Raw genomic sequence first — 20,000 nt, 5'->3', positions numbered from 1 at the left:
CAAAAAAAATAACTGAAACCACCTATACATTCTAGAAACTAAAACGTTCTCACCTAAATACGAATACGTGCTTACAAAGTTCGACATATATGAATTAATTCTTAACAATAATATAACCCCAGATTTTATTAATAAAAATTTTTCCAAAACACCTCTCCGTAACAACTTACCCTAAAAGACTCAACACAAACCCAACGATATTTAACTCAACAGAGGTTATAAAAAAACCAAGATTAACTACAATGTATCCCAGTCGAACGATGGTTTATCTAGCCGAGACTTCGAAGTCACTGTCAATAATATTCTTGTTTAAGAATAATAACAAATCGAACCCAAGACTTATTCTTTGTAAGCCTAGTACTTATTCTATTGGTCTCTTTTGCCGAACCGCTAAGTTATAGGGACGTAAACGCCAGCATCGTTTGTCAAGCAATATTGGTGGGGGGACAAACACACACACATACAAACATATGCACACATACATTCAAAATGTGACCTCGTGTGTACCGTTGGCAATTTTTTCCCTCTGTCTTCCCTTCTCTGGATCTTTCCTTCTTCGATGTTTCCGACGAAGAGCTCCTCTCGAAACGTTAAACCCTCCTCCTTTCCTTCTTTCCTGAGCCTCCAATAATACTATATTTGTTCCACGTCCTCGCGTTGTTGTGTTTTTTTGTGCTTTCTTGTTTGGATTAACTATATATATATATGCATATACTAAGGGTTTCTATCCGTTTCCGTCTACCAAATCCACTCACAAAGCTTTGGTCGGCCCGAGGCTATAGTAAAAGACACCTGTCCAAGGTGCCACGCAGTGGGACTGAACCCGTGGCCATGTGTTTGGTAAGCAAGCTACTTACCACACAACCACCCCTGCGCCTATATGGATAAATATATTTGTGTGTGTGTCCGGGTTTGTCCCCCACACCACCATCGCTTGACAACCGATGTTGGTAAGTTTATGTCCCCGTAACTATGCGGGTCAGCAAAGAGACCGATACAATAAATACTAGGCTTACAAGGAATAATTCCAGGGGTCGATTTGTTCCAGCATGGCTGCAGTGAAATCACCGAAATAAGTACAACGAATAAAAAGACTAAAAATCCGTATACTCACACACACGTGCGCACACACAATATATATGCATGTGTGGGTGTGTGCGTGCATGTATGTGTGTTTCGTTTAGGCAAATGGTTGTATTTCAAAAGTCTTGCTCCAGTTTTAATTTGAACATATTTTATGTGTGTTTGTGTGTGGTGTGTGTATGTGTGTGTGTGTGTGTGTGTGTGTGTGTGTGTGTGTGTGGTGTGTGTGTGTGTATCTGTGTACATATATTTATATATATATATATATATATACATGCATGTATATATACATGTTTGGTCGTTTGATTCAGGCATGTAAATATAGTGAATCTTAACCAGCTATATTATATTGCTTTTATATCCAGGGATCATATTTCAGTTATAATGACAATCCCTTCAATTGACAACGGATCTATCTCTCTTGTGGGATTTAAAGGCTTAGCCAAATTTGTCAATAATGTTTTTACGATGCAAATGGAAGTGAACAACGGTAGCTAGTCCAACGATTACGGGTATTCTCATAAATTAGCCCCAAAAGTTGGGTGGGTGACTTTGGTGTAATGATTGTCCAAATGGGATGCTATTCCACTGTTACGTGTTTCGATTTCTGTGGTGCTTCGTGACCAAGTGTCTAATCGTATGCTGTACTCGCGAGAATACTAAATCATTAGCTGTTTATATTATTTTACTTATTCATACGTGTGTGAGTATTTTGTTAGCCTTTTTATTTGGGAACAGTTTTAAGGATTACGGCAGGGCATATATGCATGATGGGGGAGACTGAATGTTACAGGTTTAATCACATTTATTATGAAATTTATTTCAGTAGGTCTTTAAGTTTCATCTGACGGTTTCTACAAAAATTATACGATTTGAATAAACCAGCAAGCCAAACTTGAATTTACAGTCAAAGCAAACATCAAATATTAATTTTCTACTCACATACACATAAACAAACATATACATGTAAACACCCACATAATGCACATATATACATACACTCATAATTACACCGTGTATACACACACACACGCACACAAATATATATATATATATATATCAGAATCTTTTAAGCAAATTTGGAGTTATTTGAAGCTGGAAATTAAAAATTTAGTCGTAATTCGGTCGGTTGCGTTCAAGTCTTTGCCAATGAGGTGATGTCCATTATATTTATTAAAGAAGTGTTTTCTCTTTTAAAAAAAAGGTGGACAGGCGAAATTTGTTTATTTCAGTGTTTTACACCATCGGAAATAATGACACCGCCTTGTATTTTCAAAATCATGATGACACCTGATGAGCAGCTGATGATTGAATTTTCTGGTTATGTTTTTATGCCGTTACGTCATCTCACTTATGTCTCTTCTCCTTGTTACCGTTCTATCTGATTTGCTTATTTTAACTTGAAATAGCGCTGGTTGTTCTTGTTCATTGGTACAGTACGAATTAGGTCTCAAAAGTGATTTTAGACAATTAAGATAGTGCTAATAGTTTATCATGAGCATGTCATCGATATACGACACATGGTGGAACAAATATAGGAAATAAACTCAATACATGAGTTTATATAATTTGTATTATCTTTCATCGCTAGAAAGTAATAAAGTGTCTCAAAAACTGACAGTTTCGTGCATTCAGCCGCTATATCATTTTTGTAAATATCCGAAAATATTTTAATTTAGAAACAACAATAGTGATTCGATATAGAAAAAAGCGTACGTACATAAAGTTTGGTCCTACTGGATGTTGTTTACAGTGATGGGTGTCCTAAACGGAGAGGGAATAATTTTAGGATGAGGATTTCAAAAACAGCTTCTTTGCACTAAGCAAAATGTATTCTTGACGCAAATTACACATATTCAAGTAAAATGAACTCAATCCGAACGTATAGATGATAAAATACTGTAACTTTTAAAATGCCTGGAAAGAAAGTTTTAGCCATGTTAAAGCTGTACAATGGGAATGTCTCATAGCATAAAAATATTCCGATCATATTCATTACAAAATATGATTAGTGAAAAGTTGTATGTTTAAAAATATATTTAAATAAACACATCTATTAAAAATACTCCGGAACAGTATAGTGCATTTAATTATTTTGCAAAGAGACTTTAAATATGGTAAGTTGTACACAGAGATAAATATAAACATGCATATTTTAAATAACAATATCTTATTGAACATCTTTTATTATGAATAATGCGTGTGTATTTTTGTAAATTAGCAATCATTGCTGAGAGCAATGTTTCTATATCTTTTTTAAAGGTATTATTTATGTGAATGAAACTTTGCATTCTTTGAAAATATTTTAGATAAATTAGGATCAACAAATGTAAAGTAAAGTATTAATCGAAATAAATATAATACGTGTATAAAAATAAGGTCGAGCAATACTGTAAAAAGGAAAGAGCATAAGTATAGATTATAGATTTCGGGGAAATTATATATAAAAAATATAGAGAATACAACATTAGTGAGAAGAAAGAAAAGAAATATTAGTTTTACTACTCCAGAAAAACAAGGGTTAGATCTATTAAGATGTACAGAAAAGAAAATATGGTGTATTAATTGCAAACTATGGTTAGTGATATGTGTGTGCATACGTGTGCGTTCCTGTATGTGTGCACAGGTGCATGCATGCAAATAAGCGAACACACACAAACAGCCATGCAGATTTAATCACAAATACATATACATAAACATATATGAATTTTAGATATATATATACTTACATGATATATATATATATATATATGTGTGTGTGTGTGTGTGTGTGCGTGCGTATGTGTGTGTGTGTGTGTGTGTGTAATGAACGAGTGTATGGTAAATAAGCAAACGACATAAGGTATTCCAAATGTAAAATCGAACTGGTGCTGCTGTCACGTGAACCTTGGCCAGTTCCCCTTTTCTTTTCCTTCTTATTCTGTATCCATAGCTCACCAGTCGCAAATTCTCTCTTTCTCCATTCTCCATCCTTCAAAAAATTTTCTACTCGTTACCCACTACTCTTGTCTTCTTGGCCCCCAAGGCTGTATTTTGTTCGACTGTTATTCCTTGCCCACCGTCCTAAATCACAGTCTGTGTTGTTTTGCTTGCTTTGCTTTGTTTGCTATCGTCACTAGTTCTCTGCAAAATAACTATTTTTGCGGGTACCGCCTGTTGGGAAGCACTCAATCTTATCGTTAAAGGTGCGAAACTGAATATTACCAATTGGTCGATAACTGAAGAAGAATTACGGACCTTCTGTTTGTTTCCCCATCGTTTTTACATTCAGTATACGCTACGTTGTTCGTATGTTTACCATACAGTTTTTCATTTACTAAGTATTGGAACGCAAACACCGAATTTTTATTATATTACACACACACACACACACACACACACACATATATATATATATATATATATATATATATAATATATATATATGCATGTGCATGTGTGTGAGTGTGTGTGTGTGTACACGCATATATTGCAATGCTCCAGAAACCAAAGTGAAACAGTTGTCATACGAGGGTCGCTCCTCAGACTACACATAAAAGGCGTATCTAGAGACAAAGGCGGCGAGCTGGCTGAAACGTTAGCACGCCGGGCGAAATGCGTACCCGCATTTCGTCTGCCATTACGTTCTGAGTTCAAATTCCGCCGAGGTCGACTTTGCCTTTCATCCTTTCGGGGTCGATAAATTAAGAACCAGTTACGCACTGGAGTCGATGTAATTGACTTAATCCCTTTGTTTGTCCCCTTTATGTTTAGCCCCTTGTGGGTAGTAAAGAAATATATCTAGAGACAAATAGAAAATACACCCTCAAAAGAGAACAAATTTTAAAAGAATACATGAACTCTGCAGGATTAATGTAAAAGTTATGCCAGAGGATCTTATAAACACTGGAACAAAAACAGTTGAACGCATAATTAGAGGTGTAACCAAGACATCATTTCTACTTTAGAGCAAATAATAAGAAAAGGGAGACAAGCGGAGTAATACTGTAAAGCATATTTTAAATATCTTATGCAAGGAGGATAGTGTTTGATCAAATATAATCTGTAAACTAGATTTAAAAAAAAAACATGCCGCTAGAAAAATGCACGACGCAAACAAATTCCTATGATACTATACGAACAAATATGCAGGTTTGTACATTTTTATAATCAGGCATTTACTCACGGACACAGTTTTTGCTGGTGCATACAGCAATACACGAATACAAAATAGATTAGCACAGAAACGATATACACTCACCAGAGTATACTAATCAACATGCAGAGCATATTAAAAATACACTTAATCACAACTGTTGCTTATATATATGCATATATACTTTTATGTATATATCTTTGTAAGTGTGCATGAAGATATGCAAACACACACACACACACACACACACACATATATATATATATATATATACACACCAACTTTCTCACCTATATATATATATATACATATATATATCATCTATTATATATTGTATGTATGTATGTATAGATAGATAGATAGATAGATAGATAGATAGATAGATAGATAGATATGTGCACGTGTTTTAAATACAATCTGGAAATATATATTTTTGTTGAAATACTGGCTCTTAATTTTCACCTAAAAAATGCTTCTTCGAATTGTGGACAAATTGATGTATATGAAAGTTACAAAACCTCTAAAAAATATTACCTTTTACATGAACGCGACTTACTAATGAGATGTTTGTACACAAAATTCAATTGTTATCGAGAACAATTTGTTACATGTTGAAGAGTGAATTTATTAAATGAAAAATATGTAAATGAAACATTATATAAAAGTTTTGACATTGAAAATATTATAATATAATATGAATGATTATTAAGTATCCAAATTTGAAATGTAAAAACTTTTCCTTCGATAAACATGCCAACTAAAAAACCTACAGTAGCTTCTGTGTAAAGATAATTTACATTTAAAACATGCTTCGAAATTTAAAGAATATGTGTGGAAATCGATATATTTCAATAAAAGTTGGTATATAAATCACAAAGAAACATTAAAGTAGGTGAAATGGATTAAACACATGCACACACAGAGAAACACACTCATGTATATATCTATATCTATATCTATATCTATCTATCTATCTATCTCTATCTATCTATCTATCTATCTATCTATCTATCTATCTATCTATCTATCTCTATCTATCTATCTATCTATCTATCTATCTATCTATCTATCTATCTATCTATCTATCTATCTATCTATCTATCTATCTATATCTATCTATCTATATATTATCTATATATATATATATATATATATATATATATATATATATATATATAATATACACCAACACATATGCATAAGTATGTATATATATAATTTTTATATAATTATAACAAAGGATTGGCTACAAACCTCTCCACACGCTAGAAATAGACGCCAAAAGACACTAATACCACCTTAAAAACTAAAAAAAAAATAAACCACGATCTGTAGTGGAGCAAAACAAAGATAATGATTCTTGGTTAAACGTCTACAAGATCCTGTTTCAAGTTTAGGGTTAAAAAAATAATATCTACTGCTATCTTCAGCAACGGTACTCCGTAGCATAAATTTACGAGTATCTACACGTAAATAAGAGCAGCAACTTCGTACAGCAATATATATACACACTCGTAAAAATACACAGCAAAGCAGAATTCCCATCTTTCTATTCAGCCACGTGTAATATATCAAAATAACTCTCCAGTGGATTCAGCTTTGATGAAGGAATAAATTTTTCAAATATTAATTATGATAAAGGGTAAAAATCATTAATGATTTTACCAAAGGGTCAGCACGGAAATAAAAATCGTTATTGGTGAATTTTACAAATACCATGATAATTATATACGCATGGACAGGCTTATATAATTAATTATATACTTATTATATTTGTAAATTTCACCAATAAGGTTTTATTTCCGCACTGACTCCTTGGTAAAAATTATTAATGATTTTTGCCTTTTATTATAATTCATATATATATATATATATATATCAGAACTGTCTGACCAACAGTCATGTAAAACTCTTAAAAGTCTTACAGCTTTAATAAATAAGATAGTATATATACAGTTGATCACCTTCGCATGTCTAAGATTTAATTTTTGGGGATGCTAAGAGATTCAGCTCATACTCATCTACATATTCAGTGTCTGTTCTATATATTTATATTTAGAATATTCCTCCGAAATATAATTAGCCATTTCATCAAATCAAAACACTTTGAATTATAATATCCTAGTTTTAAATATCTATTAGCAAAAATCATCCTCCTGACCAATTTTTATGAACACACGTTTTTGATGCATTTCCTCAGACTCTATTGATGTCAGTTTACTTCAAATATTCAGAAATAAAACAAATTGTCTAATTAATTTAATAGTACTAATATTTAAGATTCACAAATAACTTCTAGTAACTATTGACAGCTGTTATGCATGCATATTGATATAACACCATCCTTTATAAAACAATATTTTAAAATGTGAACATTTTATGTACAAGGAGATTTGGTATGAATATTAAGAGCCATTGTTTTATCAAATATATAAACTTCTGGATTAATTTGAATGCATAATTTTACAAGTGAATACTTGTACTTGCATTTTGCCTAATCAAATTTTGTAATGGATATATTTCTGAAATCTTAGATGGTACGGATGTCTCATTTTACATCTAACTTAAGACGTCTAAGATTTTATATTCCCGTATACCAAGTGCTATATGACTTTAAATCTACAAGCTCAATTTGAATAATTTTCATTAACAATAATTAATAAGACATCTTGAAAATTAATCTAACTCATCCCCCCTTCCCTCCACCAAATCTCATCGCTTTCACAAATGAATAGAATGTCTTTCTCTACAAACAACTGTTACATATTCGCTTTTGCTTCTCTTTCAAATTACACCAGCTGTTATTGATTCTAATTTACTTAACATATTCTCAACCAAAAACAAGAATACATTTCCATTTACAAATATATTTTCTATAATTTTTTACCACCTTTTCATTATTATCCATATTTACGTTGTTTTGTTAATAAAATTACACGCAATCGGCAGCATTGCAAAACTTACCACCACATTCAAGTTAATTTATGTTATCTGCTTTATACGAATCATTGTGAGTCTATGCATATATATATATATATAATATATATATATATATATATATTAGATATATTAGCACTACATACCAATACACCATACATACAAACATACATACATACTAAAACATACATACATACATACTACATACATACATACATACATACATACATACATACATATATATATACGTATATATGTGAATTCACTGGAATCGATTCATTGAAATTGATTACATTATGTGATGATGCAATCGATTTCATAGAGAACAATACACTCAGATAACATGAAAATGAACTAGAAATAGATAAGATTTATGATAGCGCTTATCAGGTCTATTTCAGGAACTAAGAGAGCTAGGATTAAAGTGAAGCTAGAACTACATACATAACTACGTCCCTTCATACACATATATCAATCAACACATATATGAAATATGTATATATAACTATATATGCACATACATACATACAATACACATATATATATTTATATATTTATATATATATACATATACATATATATAGATACATTTATATATATATATATATATATATATATATATATATATATACGTATATAGACATATATATATATATATAACATATATATACGTATATATTATACATACGTATATATACATATATATATATATATATACGGATATATATATAAACATATATATACATGCGCATATGTTATTTCCATTTACGAATATATGTATAAATCTAACATCTTGTTTTTACCTTGATCATCGCAATCTTAGTCCTTTTAACAGATCTGATAAACGCAATAATAAGTTTATCTTCTTTATTTCTGGTTTGTTTTTAATGTTATCTGTGTATATTATCCTTTATGGCGTCTATTACATCATTGTATAATATAATCGCTTCCAATCATAACGTCTTACTACAGCAATCAAGAATTGATATTATTTAGAAATCGCTATGGCGAGTTCACAAATTATATCATAAATGCTATGTTTAAACTCATAACATCTTTCTTAAGATACTCGCAAATATATCATTTCTCGAGCTAATATTCGTTCTTGGTCTCAAATCATCCACAATCAACTCTCAATTATCAGGTTTTTATACCATTAAGCATTAATTAATTACACTCTGCAAAATAAACGCGAGCTGGGAGAATCTTAATCGTGTTAGCCAATATGCTTAGTGTTATTTCTCCCACCCTTTTACGTTCAGAGCTCAAATTCCACTCATATCAACTTTAATCTCCATCTGGATGTTCGATAAAATATTGCACCAGCCATTAACTGCGTTCGACATCATCGTCTAACATCGTCTCCTCCAAAATTGCTGGCCTTGTGCTAAAATTTTAAGCACTTTTTAAATAAGCCATTGGAGAAATTATTTGAATGTTAATTAAGATAAATATTTTGTATATAAGTTATTTGACTTTGATTTAGAATGTTATGGAATTTTAGATGAACTTAAAATTGTTTACGTTTGCATAAGAAGGATATTGTTATGTTGCTTACATAATGAAAGACAGTCACAAATATTCGATTCACGCTAATTTTTGACTATTTAACAATTGATTCCTGCTACTTAACGAGGGATGAAATGATTTACTAATTCTCTGAGGAGCCGAAAACAACCTGTGCAAAGCTACGTCACGAGATTCCTTCTAACTTTTCCCCAAAAGTGAACAGCACAAACAGAACGTGTTTATATTCTCATTTTATCGACAGTGAGTCTTGCATTGTTTTAATATATTCTGTTCCGCTGATTCACGCGATATATTATTTAAGTCATTTAAGAAATATGCAAATGAGGCTATTTATTTCAGCATCAGCCCAGTTTTCGACAGCATCAAATGGTAGGGAATCTTTGCAACTGACAGAGGACAAAACCAGCTGCATCTTCTCTGAGAAGAGCTCAACGAACCATTAGTGACATGAAAAGAAAGTGTTTGTACACTTGTTTATACAACAGTTAGGCTTTGTAATATTTAATCAGACGTATAGCCACACACACAAACACATCCGCGCGCACGCACACACACAAATACATCTATATATGCTATCACAAAAGAAAACAGTAATCACTTCTAAAACCTTACTATACTTAGTAGTATACTATATCTCTACCGGCATTATATATATATATACCGGAGTAAACACATAAATGTGAAACAAGGTGGAAAAAAGAGTACTCAAATACCAGTGGTAGAGTAATATGCTTTATTTTAAGCAGCAGAAAATTCAACAAAATCTGTTACTCTGAGTTTCTCGCAAAAACTGTCTGATGAACGGCAACGAGAAACTCAGAGTAACAGATTTTGTTGAATTTTCTGCTGCTTAAAATAAAGTATTATATAAATATTTATATATATATATATATATATATATTATATATATATATATATATATATATTATATATATATATATATATATATATATATATACATATACATATATATACACACATGTATCCCAAAAACTGAACAAGAACCTAACGGACAACAATAAAAACATACGGACAGATGGATGATGTAAAGGAAAACCAGGACGGAACATTCGTAGCTTTCTATTCATCAGACAAGTTTCCTGCCATCACTACACTTTCAGCCCGTTACACTTGAGACTGTTGAAAATTCGAAGATCTCAAAAATCTAAGCTACGGGCATTAAATTTTTGGAATAAAGCGAATAAATATATGCGACAACACGGAAAAAATGTGCGATATCATGGACAAAAAAAAAAGAAAACGAGAAAACGGAGTAAATGTTACACGATTACAAATACAAGAAAGATAACAACAGGTGTCTTGTCACTCGAAGGATAAGTTAAGTTAAGCTGGTGTGTGAAATGGAAGCCATACGGCAAGAAACATAGATGAATGTCAGGAGACGGGAAAATAAGGCGTTGACGAGCGACGGTCAGGCCAATACAGGAGGATCATGCTTGACCGGGCACCGATCACGTGGGAAGAACAGAGAGAGGTTGGTAGCAGAGGGTTTGAAGAAACAGGGAAGGAACTAGAGAGAGAGAGAGGCAGAGGGAAAGATATGACGGTGATAACAGAGGAAAGTAGATAGATTAAAGGAAGCGAATGCCAGAAAATGTGATAGAGGGGGAGAGAAAAAAGAAGAAAAAAGAAGGAGTAAGTCGTACACAATTTAGATATATACTTACAAGCTGACCAAAAGGTGTATATACGCCGCTTTATACATATATATATAAATCCCCCAAAATTAAATGGAACAAGAACGTAACGGACGACAATATATCTATATATATAAAACTGTAGTTGTGTGAGTGTCTGTCCCCTTCGATTTAGATTCCTAACTACTCCCACATTTTGCGGTGCAGGTTAACCAAATTCGGGTATCTTATAGTCGTGATTCATATCGAGCCCGTCTGAGTATTAGCGCGCGTCTACGATGAGTCTACGATTTTAAAAATAATTTAACATCATTTTTATTCCATTTTAATGCATAATTTTTCGTGTGTCGATGGCGGCGGAGTTGGCGTCCATGGTCACACCTGCACCTGTTTGCTTCTCCCCCTTCTTCCCTCCCTCGTGAAGCTGTGGGGAAGGGAGTGTAAGGAAATCAACGTCATAAAGCGTTGTCAAGGAGACCTGCGTTCTTTTAGAACAACGACTTCATGGCTTGAAGACACCAAAACAGAAATGGCTAAGAAAGCCCGAATTGGCATCTATAAGGGAAGTAACTCTCTAAAAATGCTTATATAGTTATTTCCCTTACAAACCCGAGCAACGCCGGGCGATACTGCTAGTATATATATATATAAATGAATATATAGTAAAGTTTATTTGCCAACAGAACGTGGTGGTCCTATAAAGGACGATATTATTGTTGTTTAAGCCCGAGGAAAACACCTTTTCCACCTGGCTCTCGACACACGATCCGTGTCCGTATAGTATTTGCAAGAGAGTTCATCGTTTCCATATCCATTCTTACGTAATAATCACAGACCATGGTTTCTGGGTGGTTATCCGTCCACAATGCTGGAAAGCTTTCTCCACTTGAAAATACTATATATTCTTTAAGCGACACCCAGTCGCTGATCTCATATACAGAAAAAAAAGATATACAGTAACAGTGGCAGGAGTGGCTGTGTGGTAAGTAGCTTGCTAACCAACCACATGGTTCCGGGTTCAGTCCCACTGCGTGGCATCTTGGGCAAGTGTCTTCTGCTATAGCCCCGGGCCGACCAATGCCTTGTGAGTGGATTTGGTAGACGGAAACTGAAAGAAGCCGCAGTCAAATGACTGAAACAAGTAAAAGAGTAAAAGAGTAAAGAGTTCTGAATACTAAAGTTAATTTGCCAACAGAACGTGGCGGTCCCATAAAGGATGATGCTACTGTTGTTTAAGCCCCAGGAAAACATCTTTTTCCAGCTGGCTATCGACACATAGTCTGTGTCCGTATAGTGTTTACAAGGGAGGACATCGCTCCCGTCTCCAGCCTTATCTGATACTCATAAACTATGATTTGTGGGTGGTTACCAGTCTTCAGTGTGATACGATCACTGTCCTGCTGATGAAGCTTTCTCCTGATGTGAAGCCGTATGTTGAAACAGGTATTGTTTTATTTTCGGGATGGTCATGTGTAAGTATGTGCATGTGTGTTTGTGCGCGTGCGTGTGCGTGCGTATGCATATCTATGTTTTTTGCATGTGTGTTTACATGTGTGAGTATATATGTGTATATTGCCCATATATAAGCAAACATGCGAAACCTATCGACACGCATACGCGAATGCGTGCACCCCCCCCCCCCCACACACAGTTACACATATGCATACATACAGCCATAGTTACAAACACAGTCGCATGTGCAGATAAGGAAATATATCATAGAAGGACAGTATGGATTAAGCGGAGCAGGTATACACGCGTGGACGGAAAGTGTCACCGAAGAGGTCACAGTTGTATGACGAACGATTTCCGGACAATGGACATAAGATACGTTAAATACAGTAATAAAAGAGAGAACAAATATATACTGCTTGTGTTTAATTACCCCCCCCCCCCCAAATGACCATACCGAAATATAGCAATATTTTAGAATACACATTTTTGACTTTTACGGCTAAAAGTGTTTTTCTTTGTCTTTCTTTTTCGTATTGTATAGGAAGAAGTCATATTTAACTGACCCAGATCCGGTTTCGTTGATTTCAGCTTTCATCAAAGTTTTATTTAGACTTCCCATATTTTATCCACCATGTGCGGTGTAGTAATTAAATAGGTATGTCGCGTATGTTATTTCCAGGACAAGGGACGTAACTTTGGTTACTGAATTAAGCAATATCTGTTTTTATAAGAAATAACTATTATCAGAGTGTGTCACTCCAGTTACTTTTATGGTGTGATTATTGTAGCTGATATTTGTGCCGGTGCCTCTGTTCTGGTTTTCATCGGTCTGAATCCAGTGCAATGAATAAGTGGACCAGTGAAGTTTTCCCAATTCTCTTTTGGTCTCACATGATTATTCAAAGGGTTATTCTAACAGATATACATTTACACGCACACGAACATACATACACACATACACACATACACACATACATACATAGAAACAGACAGACAGAAACACGGCTTATATATATATATATAAAAATATTTGATTACACCTGCGTTAACTCAATTTTTTTTATTCATATATATATATATATATTATATATATATATATATATATATTATATATATATATGAATAAAAAAAATTGAGTTAACGCAGGTGTAATCAAATATTTTTACGTTCGACACATGTTTCTTGTGAGATTTTTGCTGCCCTGGTAACTATTTATTTATTTTTCTGTGTTAATTGTTAACAAGGTAAAAATACACTCATCTATTTATATATATATATATATATATATATATGTGTGTGTGTGTGTGTGTGTGTGTGTGTGTGTATGTATGTATATACACACAGAGACACACACACATTAACACAGGTTATATACGCATACATTTATATATGCTCACAAGTACCATCATAAGCGCACACACACACAAAGACATATATACACTAATGGAGTTACACACATCGATATACACAGACATCCACAGACGAACATACATACATACAAATACATATTGTAAAAAATGTATATACACACATATACATATTATAAAAATCTTCCTTGAATATTTATTCTGCTATTCTTACCCTATTTCTTTCCATCTCTACTCTTACTTTCTCTTTCTGTCCTCGCTTGCTTCTCTTGTACCTTCCTCTTCCCTCTCTGTCTCTCCCTGTATTTTATTCTCCATTCTCTTTGTCTATCTCTCCCTCTGCCCTCCACAACACTTCCTCTCTCCTACCCTGTGACTGCGTTTGACCAAACTGCTCGCGGTCGTCTCGGCTCCTGCTACGTCTTCTAATACTTAATCCATTTCATCTTTGCGCCACCCCACTAAGTTCGTTCGATAGCTGCAAACTTATAAATAAATTACTGGAGTGTCAATAGTTTATCTCTATATTTAATTTATCTGGATTTGGTTTGCAAGATTCTTTATGTGAGTTCGTGTGTTGAAGCAATAGTTATTGAGAGTCAATAACTAGTGAAAAGGTTGCAAGACACAACGAAAATTGGTGATTAAAAGTTCTATTGTCACCACCATCACTAATAGCAACAATAATTAAGGTGCTGACAATGATGATGATGACAATTGAAATATAAATATCCCTGACAAAGGCTATTTACAACATTTCTAAAAATAGCCCAACAATTGCTGCCTCGGCCAGGGTTAAGATACGGAACTCTTGACATGTTCAACAAAGTGTGACGCCTAAACCAATCAGCTCAACCAACCAATGAGCTTAAGTAATTGAGTGATACTACACACTGATTGGTCAGAATGCAGTTTGCAAATCCTAGCAATCTGGAGCCTACACAGCTGTATTTAAGGCACAGATTTAATAATCTCGCTACAGTCAAAAATTGTGAAGCATGACTGTCACCACTACTACATGAACCTGAAGATTGCAGAATTTAATGCATGAAAGTACTAGTTCAATCAGAATGAACGTTTAACATTCTATTATTTTATTTTATTTTATTATATAATATTATCTTGTATTATATCAATATAAGATTGTAAATAAAACGTGAAAATCAGACAAGGTTGGAATTCCTTTTATTAATATATATATATATATATATATATATATATATATATATATATATATATATATATATATATATATATATATATATATATATTACAGAGATGTACTCGCATAGCAAGTAATTTGATCTGAGATCGTGTGCTGAAACGAAAACAATTGCAGCGTGGAAGGTGTTTATAAGCCATTTAAGAAACACACAAAAGCCGTTCGATTCACTTCAACATTTAAGTTTAATTTGTCAAAATATTTTCGTCGCTAAAATCCGCGACCTGTTCACTGACAAAGTCCATGCTGCATCCCGTGCAGCACGGACTTTGTCAGTGAACAGGTCGCGGATTTTAGCGACGAAAATATTTTGACAAATTAAACTTAAATGTTAAGTGAATCGAACGGCTTTTGTGTGTTTCTTAAATGGCTTATAAACACCTTCCACGCTGCAATTGTTATATATATATATATATATATATATATATATATATATATATATATATATATATATATATATATATATATATATATATATATATATACATATATACATATATGCATATACATATATATAGGGAGAATTCACGAAAAAAACAAGAGACGAAGGCAGGTGGTGTAGAAAACAAACTGATGTATTAGTATAACGCCCAGGATTTGAGAAAGTCTTTTACGTTTCGAGCCAAGGCTCTTCCACAGAAAGGAACACAGAAAGAAACAAGGAGAGAAACAAATGTGTGTAATGGCTACTGATCTATCATGGCGACTCATATATACGTACATATATACATACATACATTCTATAATACATACATACTATAATACATACATATATATATACATACATAAATATATATATATATATATATATATATATATATATATATATATATATAGGAATAAAAAATGGAGTCAACGCAAGTTTAAACAAGTATTTTTTCTTTCTACTACAATTAACACGGATAAATGAATGAATAGTACAACATCTTTACTTTTTGCTGCCCTGGTAACTATTCATTCATTTATCCGTGTTAATTGTTAACAAGGTAAATACACTCATCTACATATATATATATATATATATATATATATATAATATATAATATATATATATATATATATATATATATATATATATATTAATCAATTTAGGGTAGCAAAAAATTCAGTAAAAATTTATCGCTACCAGCGGCCTAATGGAAAAGAGAAAATAGTCAAAGACTAAATATGTATAAATATAACATTTAGGAATGGCCTGAACAGGCCATTCGTCCACCAGAAAGAGCAGCCATAACTCCAACCGCCAAGTAGTGTAATTCGGAAATAAGGTGAAAATTTAAAAACATTTACCCTAATTCATCTTTTATACGATGCATCGTTTCGGTGTCTTTAATGATAGACCAGCTTAATTAAATTAAATTAAGCTGGTCTACCATAGGTCACACTTCATCAGTAAAAGAAACCTGGGAGAGACGGATATACACGAGGCTACTGTATCAATGCCTCGGGAATATCTGTCTTAAAATTTTCAAGACCAACGCATTCGCGCCAAACTTATCGGCAGCAAATATAAACTGCCGATTCAATCTCAGAATTAGTCAGAAAATTATCAATTAATCAATTTAGGGTAGCAAAAAATTCAGTAAAAATTTATCGCTACCAGTGGCCTAATGGAAAAGAGAAAATAGTCAAAGACTAAATATGTATAAATATAACAATTTAGGAATGGCCTGAACAGGCCATTCGTCCACCAGAAAGAGCAGCCATAACTTCAACCGCCAAGTAGTGTAATTCGGAAATAAGGTGAAAATTTAAAAACATTTACCCTAATTCATCTTTTATACGATGCAACGTTTCGGTGTCTTTAATGATAGACCAGCTTAATTAAATTAAATTAAGCTGGTCTACCATAGGTCATACTTCATCAGTAAAAGAAACCTGGGAGAGACGGATATACACGAGGCTACTGTATCAATGCCTCGGGAATATCAGTCTTAAAATTTTCAAGACCAACGCATTCGCGCCAAACTTATCGGCAGCAAATATAAACTGCCGATTCAATCTCAGAATTAGTCAGAAAATATCAATTAATCAATTTAGGGTAGCAAAAAATTCAGTAAAAATTTATCGCTACCAGCGGCCTAATGGAAAAGAGAAAATAGTCAAAGACTAAATATGTATAATATAACAATTTAGGAATGGCCTGAACAGGCCATTCGTCCACCAGAAGAGCAGCCATAACTCCAACCGCCAAGTAGTGTAATTCGGAAATAAGGTGAAAATTTAAAAACATTTACCCTAATTCATCTTTTATACGATGCATCGTTTCGGTGTCTTTAATGGTAGACCAGCTTAATTAAATTAATTAAGCTGGTCTACCATAGGTCACACTTCATCAGTAAAAGAAACCTGGGAGAGACGGATATAGACGAGGCTACTGTATCAATGCCTCGGGAATATCTGTCTTAAAATTTTCAAGACCAACGCATTCGCGCCAAACTTATCGGCAGCAAATATAAACTGCCGATTCAATCTCAGAATTAGTCAGAAAATTATCAATTAATCAATTTAGGGTAGCAAAAAATTCAGTAAAAGATGAATTAGGGTAAATGTTTTTAAATTTTCACCTTATTTCCGAATTACACTACTTGGCGGTTGGAGTTATGGCTGCTCTTTCTGGTGGACGAATGGCCTGTTCAGGCCATTCCTAAATTGTTATATTTATACATATTTAGTCTTTGACTATTTTCTCTTTTCCATTAGGCCGCTGGTAGCGATAAATTTTTACTGAATTTTTTGCTACCCTAAATTGATTAATTGATAATGTTCTGACTAATTCTGAGATTGAATCGGCAGTTTATATTTGCTGCCGATAAGTTTGGCGCGAATGCGTTGGTCTTGAAAATTTTAAGACAGATATTCCCGAGGCATTGATACAATAGCCTCGTGTATATCCGTCTCTCCCAGGTTTCTTTTACTGATGAAGTGTGACCTATGGTAGACCAGCTTAATTTAATTTAATTAAGCTGGTCTATCATTAAAGACACCGAAACGATGCATCGTATAAAAGATGAATTAGGGTAAATGTTTTTAAATTTTCACCTTATTTCCGAATTACACTACTTGACGGTTGGAGTTATGGCTGCTCTTTCTGGTGGACGAATGGCCTGTTCAGGCCATTCCTAAATTGTTATATTTATACATATTTAGTCTTTGACTATTTTCTCTTTTCCATTAGGCGCTGGTAGCGATAAATTTTTACTGAATTTTTTGCTACCCTAAATTGATTAATTGATAATTTTCTGACTAATTCTGAGATTGAATCGGCAGTTTATATTTGCTGCCGATAAGTTTGGCGCGAATGCGTTGGTCTTGAAAATTTTAAGACAGATATTCCCGAGGCATTGATACAGTAGCCTCGTGTATATCCGTCTCTCCCAGGTTTCTTTTACTGATGAAGTGTGACCTATGGTAGACCAGCTTAATTAATTTAATTAAGCTGGTCTATCATTAAAGACACCGAAACGATGCATCGTATAAAAGATGAATTAGGGTAAATGTTTTTAAATTTTCACCTTATTTCCGAATTACACTACTTGGCGGTTGGAGTTATGGCTGCTCTTTCTGGTGGACGAATGGCCTGTTCAGGCCATTCCTAAATTGTTATATATATATATATATATATATAATATATATATATATACATGTATATATACACATATGCACATATGTATAAACCTAATACGTACAAGTATATACATATATTCACATATATACATATGATTGTGTATATGTGAATCTACATTAAGACATGCGCATATGCAAGAAAGACAGACTTTCAAACATACTCTTGTAGATACTCGTGCGCATTCTGTTATATACTTATACTTACCTGTGTAGGTGTGCATGGACACGTTCACTTATGTGAATAGATTTTCATCGGTTGAGAAATATTCCAGTATGATCAGTGGATGCCCTACGCAGAGGGGGGGGGGTAGTAGTTAAGTATTCCCAGAAAAATGCAGCATGACACTTTGGGACGTAGCTGGATCGTTCAAATACAGAATCAACGTACTCAGCACGATGCCCAAATTTTCTCGCAAGGCCTGTGTCAGCATATTGCAGTGATAAAAGTCATATGGCTAAGTTACCACATACCCAGAATCTCATGACTGCGCAGTGATGTTTTTGTCTAGTTGGTCATGCCTCTGTCCAAGCTTTTATTTACATTTATACATTTCTGAATATATGCACACCTTTCTCATACCTAGTCTTGTACACATATTTACATACAAACATATCTGCATATATACATTCGCCTACATTTACACACATTTATGTGTATGCGTGTATGTGTGCACACAAGTATATATTTACAAGTACATGTTTCCATACACTTATGCATGCATTGAAGATTTGTAGCAAACTCAATGGTTGCAAAGAAGATCTCTTTTGGTTTAGTATTTCTCTCATTAAGAGTAATACTGTCGTTGCACGCAATGATTGTTCGTAATTCAATGTTCATATATCGCTTTAAGCAGCGATATAGTGGATTTGTAATTGCAATGTGATGCGGTTTGCAACCAGGTTTCTACTATGTTGATATATAAAGTTTGAGAAGTGTTGCGTATATTCACAAGGACTGGTGAGAAGACGTGGTTGTGATGTTGTCA

Source organism: Octopus sinensis, linkage group LG1 (assembly GCF_006345805.1).
Source record: "Octopus sinensis linkage group LG1, ASM634580v1, whole genome shotgun sequence".
NCBI classification, from domain to species: Eukaryota; Metazoa; Mollusca; class Cephalopoda; order Octopoda; family Octopodidae; genus Octopus; species Octopus sinensis.
Note: the sequence above shows the minus strand (reverse complement) of the source record.